General features: G+C 37.4%; 1 pseudogene; it reads right to left on the bottom strand.

The window, feature by feature from the left end:
- Positions 1-3,275: 3,275 nt before the first annotated feature.
- Positions 3,276-5,157, bottom strand: LOC141489789 (bromodomain-containing protein 9 pseudogene; annotated as a pseudogene).
- Between the last annotated feature and the right edge of the window lie 2,235 nt (positions 5,158-7,392).

Genomic DNA, 7,392 nt, shown 5'->3' with positions numbered 1-7,392 from the left:
GACTTGACCTTAACTATGCTGTGGCTAAGAGCCACCTGCTGTCTCTTCAGTTCTACAGTCTGTTCTGGGCTATACTTCCCTTTTCCTGAAAATTTGCTTCACTCCTTTTTTAAAATTTTGGTTTTTGGGAACTGTAGCTTTAAAATCTGTTTAAATATTTCATTTAAAATTGTTTGAGGAAATGATCTGGGAACTTCCTAGCTTCATGTTGTCATCTTGGTTTCACTTCAGAATCATTTTTGGTTTCTTCCAAGACCTGACATCAATTCAAATTTTTCTTGGAGGCTTTGGATGTAGGAGCTTTGATTTTGCTATATTTTGAGTGTGTGTTTTGAACTTCCTTATCATCATAGTAACTTTGTAAGGTAAGTTTTTTTTTCTGTTTGTTCTTTTCCCCATCTATGACTTGAGTTTAACTTTTTGTTAAGGTAGTCCTAGGGTAGAAGGCACACTGTCCCAAGCTTTTGGAGTTTGTTGCTGGAGTTGCAGCAACTGGAGCCAGAGCACTGGGTTCAGTGATGCAACCAAAGGTGCTTGGTTGGGGGTGCTGGGGGAAGATCAATGTACCTCATACAGAACTGAAGAAGATGTGGGGAACTAAGGCAGGAGCCCTCACAGCCCGCCCTCTGACTGGTCTGGGTGGTGCTGGTAGAGGGGTTCAAGAAGGGGATGACCTATGCCAGAGTCAAAATCACCCTGTTGGGGCGGCTAGGTGGCATAGTGGCTAAAGCACTGGCCTTGGAGTTAGGACTACCTGGGTTCAAATCCGGTTTCATTCACTTAATAATTACCTAGCTGTGTGCCCTTGGGCAAGCCACTTAAGCCCATTTGTCTTACAAAAAAAAAAAACTAAAAAAAAATCACCCTGTCTGGGAAGAAAGGAACAAAGCTTTTGCAGTAGATCAGGCTTGACCAGGAGAAGGCTGCCCTTGAGGTGGAACACATCCACCCTCCTCCCAAACCAGGCAGAACCACTGATTCACAGCCTAGACTGGAAAAATAAAAAGGAAATATGGAGTTATCCAGGATGTGGAGATAGGAGACCTAGAAGTTGACAGATGAGTCCAAACAGCCTCAACAAAGTTCATTTTTTCAGTTAGTGCAAGGAGACAGAGACTCATACCGTTTTTTTTTTTAATTTTTATTTTTGGAAGCAATATGGGTTAAGGAACTTTTCCAGAGTCATCTAACTAGTGGCTATCTGAGATTTGATTTAACTCATGTTCTCCTGACTCCAGAGTTGGTGCTCTAACCACTTTATCTCCTAACTGTTCCTCTTTTACCATAGGTTTCTAAAGGGTGTTGGCTCCCACCTTTCTGGTTCCTTACCTGCCATCCCCTCCTGTAACTCATTCTTGCATCCTTTTTCACTGGGATGGGAAGTGTCAGATAAGTGTCTGCTGGGAGGAAAACGAGGCCGATGGCTCAGTAGTGATAACTGTTTATAATAATAAAGTCATTTTAGTTTTTGAAAAAAACTGTAGGCTTCTGCTTTTAATTTACTTTACCATCCACTTCTGTTTTATGGGAGAGTTCATCTCCTTAACATTTAAAATCTAACTCTGAATTTCCCTGCATTCTAGCTTCTCCCTGTTGGTACTTATTTCTCTCCTTTCCCCTTATCCCTTCTTAGCAATGTTTGCTTCTGTTGTCTTCCTTTCTCATTCTGCTCTTTTTTGGTTCAGTCCCCTTCATTTTTCTTCTCCCTTTAACCTTTTGTTGTTTTGTTTTAAATTTTACTTGAATTTTACCTTTACTTTTTACATTCCCTCTTCCTTTAATCAATAACATCTTGCCCTTTCTTTCTCCTTTAGTTCCTTACATCCCTTTAGGGTAGAACAAATTTCTAAATTCAATTGGAAATGTACATTATTCCCTTTTGTGTCAAATCTGTTGAGAGTAAGATCTATGCCAAGGTCATACCCTTCTTTCCCTCTATTAGGTCCTTTGTGTCTCTTAATGTGGAATTATTTATTTTCTTATGCCTTCATCTTCTTCCACACATATTAATTGTTTTATACCTGTCATGTACCTACACCACCTGTAAAAGTATATTATTTTTACCTGACCTGATAAAAATTCGATTCTCAAGGGTTGGCTGATTGATTAATTGATTTATGAACCTCATCAAACCATAATCTCTTCATAACTATAGCCTTTGACCAAGTTTTCTCACCTCAACTGTCTCTTGAGAAATACAATACTAGGTTATCAATATCATCAAAATATGATCACTTTTTAAGTTTCCAAGTACACTTGCTCTGAATATTCCAATAGAAAGACAATTCCATAATTGTAACTTTATACCCACATCCTGTCTAGGTATTCTCCTTTCAACTATCCTAAGAGAAATAAAATTCTCAAGAGTTACAAATATTGCCTTCCCATAATAGGGATAGAGACAGTTTAATCTTTTTTTTAAATTAAGCTTTTATTTGTTTTCAAATTACATACCATTTTAGTTTCCACCTATTATTTTTGAAAGACTTTGAGTTTTACAATTTTTCCCTCACCCTTCTTCCCCCCCCCATCCCACCACAGAAGACAGTCTGATAATACTTTTTTTAAAATTTTTGGCATATCTTTTATTAATTGTATTTACAATATTCTGTAAATATTAACAGTCATCCAGTAAACATATCAAGAATAAAAAAGTCTTGTCACATAAATGCTGAAACTTAACACTTCATTAAAAAATGCAGGAAAATGTATGCTCTTCCAGCATAGCGTCTGTCACTCCTTTCCTATGTATACAGGTTAATAAGACAATAGGATGTGAGTTCCCTTAACTTCAAGTACATCAGCATTTATTAGCAGAGGGGAAGCGACAATGCCACCCACCCACAAAACAGGTTTCAAGTTATTCCCTTTAGGTTTCCAAATCAAATGCCTTGAGGACAGGGGAAGGCATGCAAAGAAGGCTTAGAAACTTCATTTTTGAGATTCAGAATAACATGGGCTGGCTTAAAGTAGAGAATGCGGGAATAAAAATTCTGAAATTGTGTCATATGTACCACTTCTTGAAGACCTTTGCTTCTCTTGAGGAAAAGAACAGAACAGTACAACACTACTGACTAGAGACAGCTTTTAGGACAGAAATCATGATGCTCAGAAACTGATCAAAAATAACTTTAAAAACCTGGCTGTAGAACACATAATTTATATCTTCACTATCCAAGATTCATCTATTACACTATATACAAAAACTACTGTATGTGGTGTGTTGACATGATATCATGGAGACAATCTCCTCATCCCCTGTGGCAGTATAATACAGCTGCTTTCCTCATTCCAAAGAGGATAAAATGGAAGTCTTTGTCCCTTGACAAAAACTTTATAAAAGCAGTACATGCAATTATTTAAAAAAAGCAAAACACACACCCCTCATCAATCCATATCCATTAGATTAATTATTAGTAGAGGTTGCAGGTTCTGGAGACTGAAAGAATTCATAAGGGTCATGAACCCTGTCTTGCTGTTCTCCAATACTAAGATGAGAAGGGCTTCCCAGATGATGCTGATCTCTTTCTGAAGTGTTAGAAAGAGAGCTAAGATTGGAAGATGGCCTGGAGCCCACTCGATCTGTCCAGGCTTCATGAAGATCTTGCAAAAGCTTAGTTGTTTCATCTAGGTTTAAGTGGTTATCATCATGGTCAAGCTCCTTCACTTTCCCCAATGAACTGAGCATGGAAATATCAAGAGAGACATCAGAATATGACTTCATTGACATAAAGTCCAAAACAGAACTGTTATTTTCTCCTACTGAGTCACCAATCTTAATTTCATCTGGTGGCTTCATTGGAATATTTCTCCTCTGCTTCAGTTGGTAAATGATTTTGGAATGATCACCACCTGTGATCTGATCCAGTAGGTCATCCACTATTTTCTTACTGTAACTCCCAGAGTCTTTCACAAATTCCTGTAGGCTTAAGGCACATTGTATACCAGTTTTATCTCCATAGGCAGAATATAACAGTTCCATTTCATCTGATTTCAGGTCACTGAATACAGAATTATTTTGCATTGAAAGTGCAGTACCTGAACTTGTAAGAAATGTGACTTTGTTTCTTCTTTTATCTTTGAATCCTAAAGTAGTAAAACCAGGGAGCAATTTGCTTGAGAGGGAACTCAAGTCCACTGGATGAGTCTCTTCATTTTCTGCCTCAGGATCTGACAGGTTGACCACACTGTACAGTAAAGCCCCATCTCCATTCTTTTTTAGGTAGCCCATCTTGCTGTTTGGGAGGTATCTGTTAATCCTGTCCCGAGCTTCATCAGCCGCATGTTCCACCAAGGCTAACACATGTTCTTCTGCTGTGCTGTCTGTCAGGCTGCAGGCATTTCCTTCTGGCTCAAATATGCAGCTAATAACTTCTTTACTTGGCTTTTTGGATTTCGTGGTTGTTTCTACTTGGACAGGAACAACTTCAGGGACAGGTTCCTCAACAGCTGTGTCTTCATTACCCAAAAGAGCTGCCTGTTTGCTCATCATCTTAAAGCCTGTGTGCAGTATCTTCTTGGCTAAATTGTAGTACACAGTGTCTGGCCTGTGGTAAGTCATTGCATTATCACACACCAGTTTGAAATCTGCCTTAAACTCCATGACTGATTTGTACTCATTAGCTACAATTTTGTCTTTCATTGTACCAAAGTCCATGGGATGTTTTATTATCATGGAGTATCCAGGAGCAATTGCATCCCTGACAGGAAAAGCAAAAAACCCATGAGGATCTCTTCTCTAGAGTTGGCCAAGAAAATGCTCTAGCAATTGCTGGAGGGGGATGCTCTCGTTTTCAGCAGGTTGAGTTCGGGATGCTCTGATAGGTCGATCTGGAGGTGGTTCAACTTCCACTTTCTTTCCTGGATCAAAGTCATCAGTCTCTCCCTCGGTGTCACAATGCTCCTTTTCTCGCTTCCTCTTTTTCTCTTCCTTTCTTTTCCTCCTTTCCTCATCATCAGGGTGCTTTTCTTTTTCCTGCTCAGATTTCTTTCTTTATCTTTTTCTTTTCTTTATGACGTTCTCGCTCATGATCTGATCTGTCGTCATAATAACTAGAATCTTGGGCTGATCCCGAGAGCTCAGTAACTTCACTTCCTCCAACTTTAAGGACTAGTTTCGATGGTTTCTCCAAGGGCTTGTCTACATAATCGTTGTACGACGAGCGCTACTCGGTCTTGTGCTTCTTGTGCTTCTTCCCCGTGGCCCCCCGCAGCCCCCGGGAGAGGCAAGGAGAAGGCGGCGGAGCCCCAGCGGCCCGGGCGGCCTTCCTCCCCGCCCCCTCCTCGCGCTCTCCTCTGATAAGCTTTACATTAATTCCATGCTATACATTGATTGAAATTGTATGTATTGAGAGAGAAATCATATCTTTGGGGAGAAAATAAAATATAAGATACAGAAAAAATAACTAGTACAATAAAACAACTTTTTTTTTTTTAAATTTAAGGTAATACACTTTGGTCTTTGTTTAAACTCCACAGTGCTTTCTCTGGATACAGCTGTTATTTTGCAATTCAGGTAAACTAAAATTGTGCCTGATAATTGCACTGATTGAATAAGCAAGTCCATCAAAGTTGATCACTACCTCCACGTTTCTGTCATGGTGTACAATGTTCTCCTGGTTCAGCTCATCTTGCTCATGCAAATCTTTCTGGGCTTCTCTGAAATCCCATCCCTCTTTGGTTTCTAATAGAAAAACAGTGTTCTGTAGCATACATATAGCATAGTTTGTTCAGCCATTCCCCAATTGATGGACATTCATTTGATTACAAATTCTTTGCTACCACAAACAGGGCTGTTATGAATATTTTCATACAAGTTATTTTTTATCCTTTTTCACAATCTCTTCAGGGTTTAGACCCAGTAGTGGTAATGCTGTATCAAAGGATATTCACATTTTCATTCTACTTTGGGTAGTTCCAGATTGCTCTCCAGAAAAGGGATGAGTTCACAGCTCCACCAACAATGTATTAGTGTCTCAGAATTCTAACTTTCCTTCCAACATTGATCATTGTCTTTTCTGGTCATAATGGCAAGTCTGATAGGTATGAGATGGTATCTCAGAGATGCTTTAATTTGCATTAATCTAATCAGTAATGATTTAGAGCAATTTTTCATATAACTATGGATAGCTTTTATTTCCTCATCTGTAAATTTCCTTTGCATATCCTTTGACCATTTATGCATTGGGAAATTACTTGGTTTTTTTTATAAATTTGACAGTTTTCTATATATTTTAGAAATGAGTCCTTTGTTGGAAAACCTAGTTATGAAAATTGTATCCCAATTTATTACATTTCTTTTGGTCTTGGTTACAGTGGTTTAGTTTGTGCAAAAGTTTTGTTTTAATTTAATGTAATCAAAATTATCCAATTTATCTTTATTGATGTTCTCCATCTCTTCCTTGGTAATAAACTGCTTACCTTTCCATAGATCTGACAAGTAAACTATTCCTTGATCTTCTGATCTGCTTATAATGTTGTTTTTTATGTCCAAATCGTGTATCCATTTGGACCTCCTAGTTTACTTATAATATTGTCTTTTATGTCTAAATCTTGTACCCATTTTGATTTTATCTTGGTATAGGTATAAGATATTGTTCTCATCCAAGTTTCTGCCAAACTAACTTCCAATTTTCCTAAAAGTTTTTATCTAAGAGAGAGTTCATATCTCAGAAGCTAGGCAGTTTGTGTTTTTCAAACAGAAGATTACTACAATTGTTTCCTGCTGTCTCTTTTGCACATAAACTATTGCACTGATCCATCACTCTATTTCTTATCTAGTACCAGACAGTTTTGATAATGGATGTTTTAAAATATAATTTTAGATATGATAAGGCTAAACCACCTTCTTTTTCAATTTGCTTTATTAAATCCCTGGATGATCTTGAATTTTTGTTCCTCCAATGAATTAATTTACAATTTTTTTCTAACTCAGAGTAATATTTTGGAAATCTGATTGGTAAGGCACTAAATAAGTAGTTTAATTTAGGTAGAATTGTCATTTTCATTATTTTAGTTCAGCCTATATGTGAGCACTTGATATTTGTCCAGTCATTTACATTTTATTTTATTTTTGTGGAAAGTGTTTTATAGTTGTTTTCATAGAATTTCTGAGTCTTCTGTGGCATGTAGACTCCCAAATATTTTATATTTTTGGAAATTACTTTAAATGCGTTTTCTTTTTCTAACTCTTGCAGCTCTATCTTGCTAATAATATATAGAAATGCTGAGGATTTATGTGGGATTATTTTATATCCTGCAACTTTGATAAAATTGCCAACTGTTTACAGTAGTTTTTAAGATGACTTTTAGGATTCTCTAGGTATATCATCATGTCATATGCACAGAGTGAAAGTTTTATTTCCTTCTTCCCAATTCTAATTCCTTCAATTG

This window comes from Macrotis lagotis, chromosome 5, assembly GCF_037893015.1.
Source record: "Macrotis lagotis isolate mMagLag1 chromosome 5, bilby.v1.9.chrom.fasta, whole genome shotgun sequence".
NCBI lineage: Eukaryota > Metazoa > Chordata > Mammalia > Peramelemorphia > Peramelidae > Macrotis > Macrotis lagotis.
The sequence above is the reverse complement of the archived record's forward strand: the minus strand, read 5'-3'. Positions and strand labels throughout refer to the sequence as shown.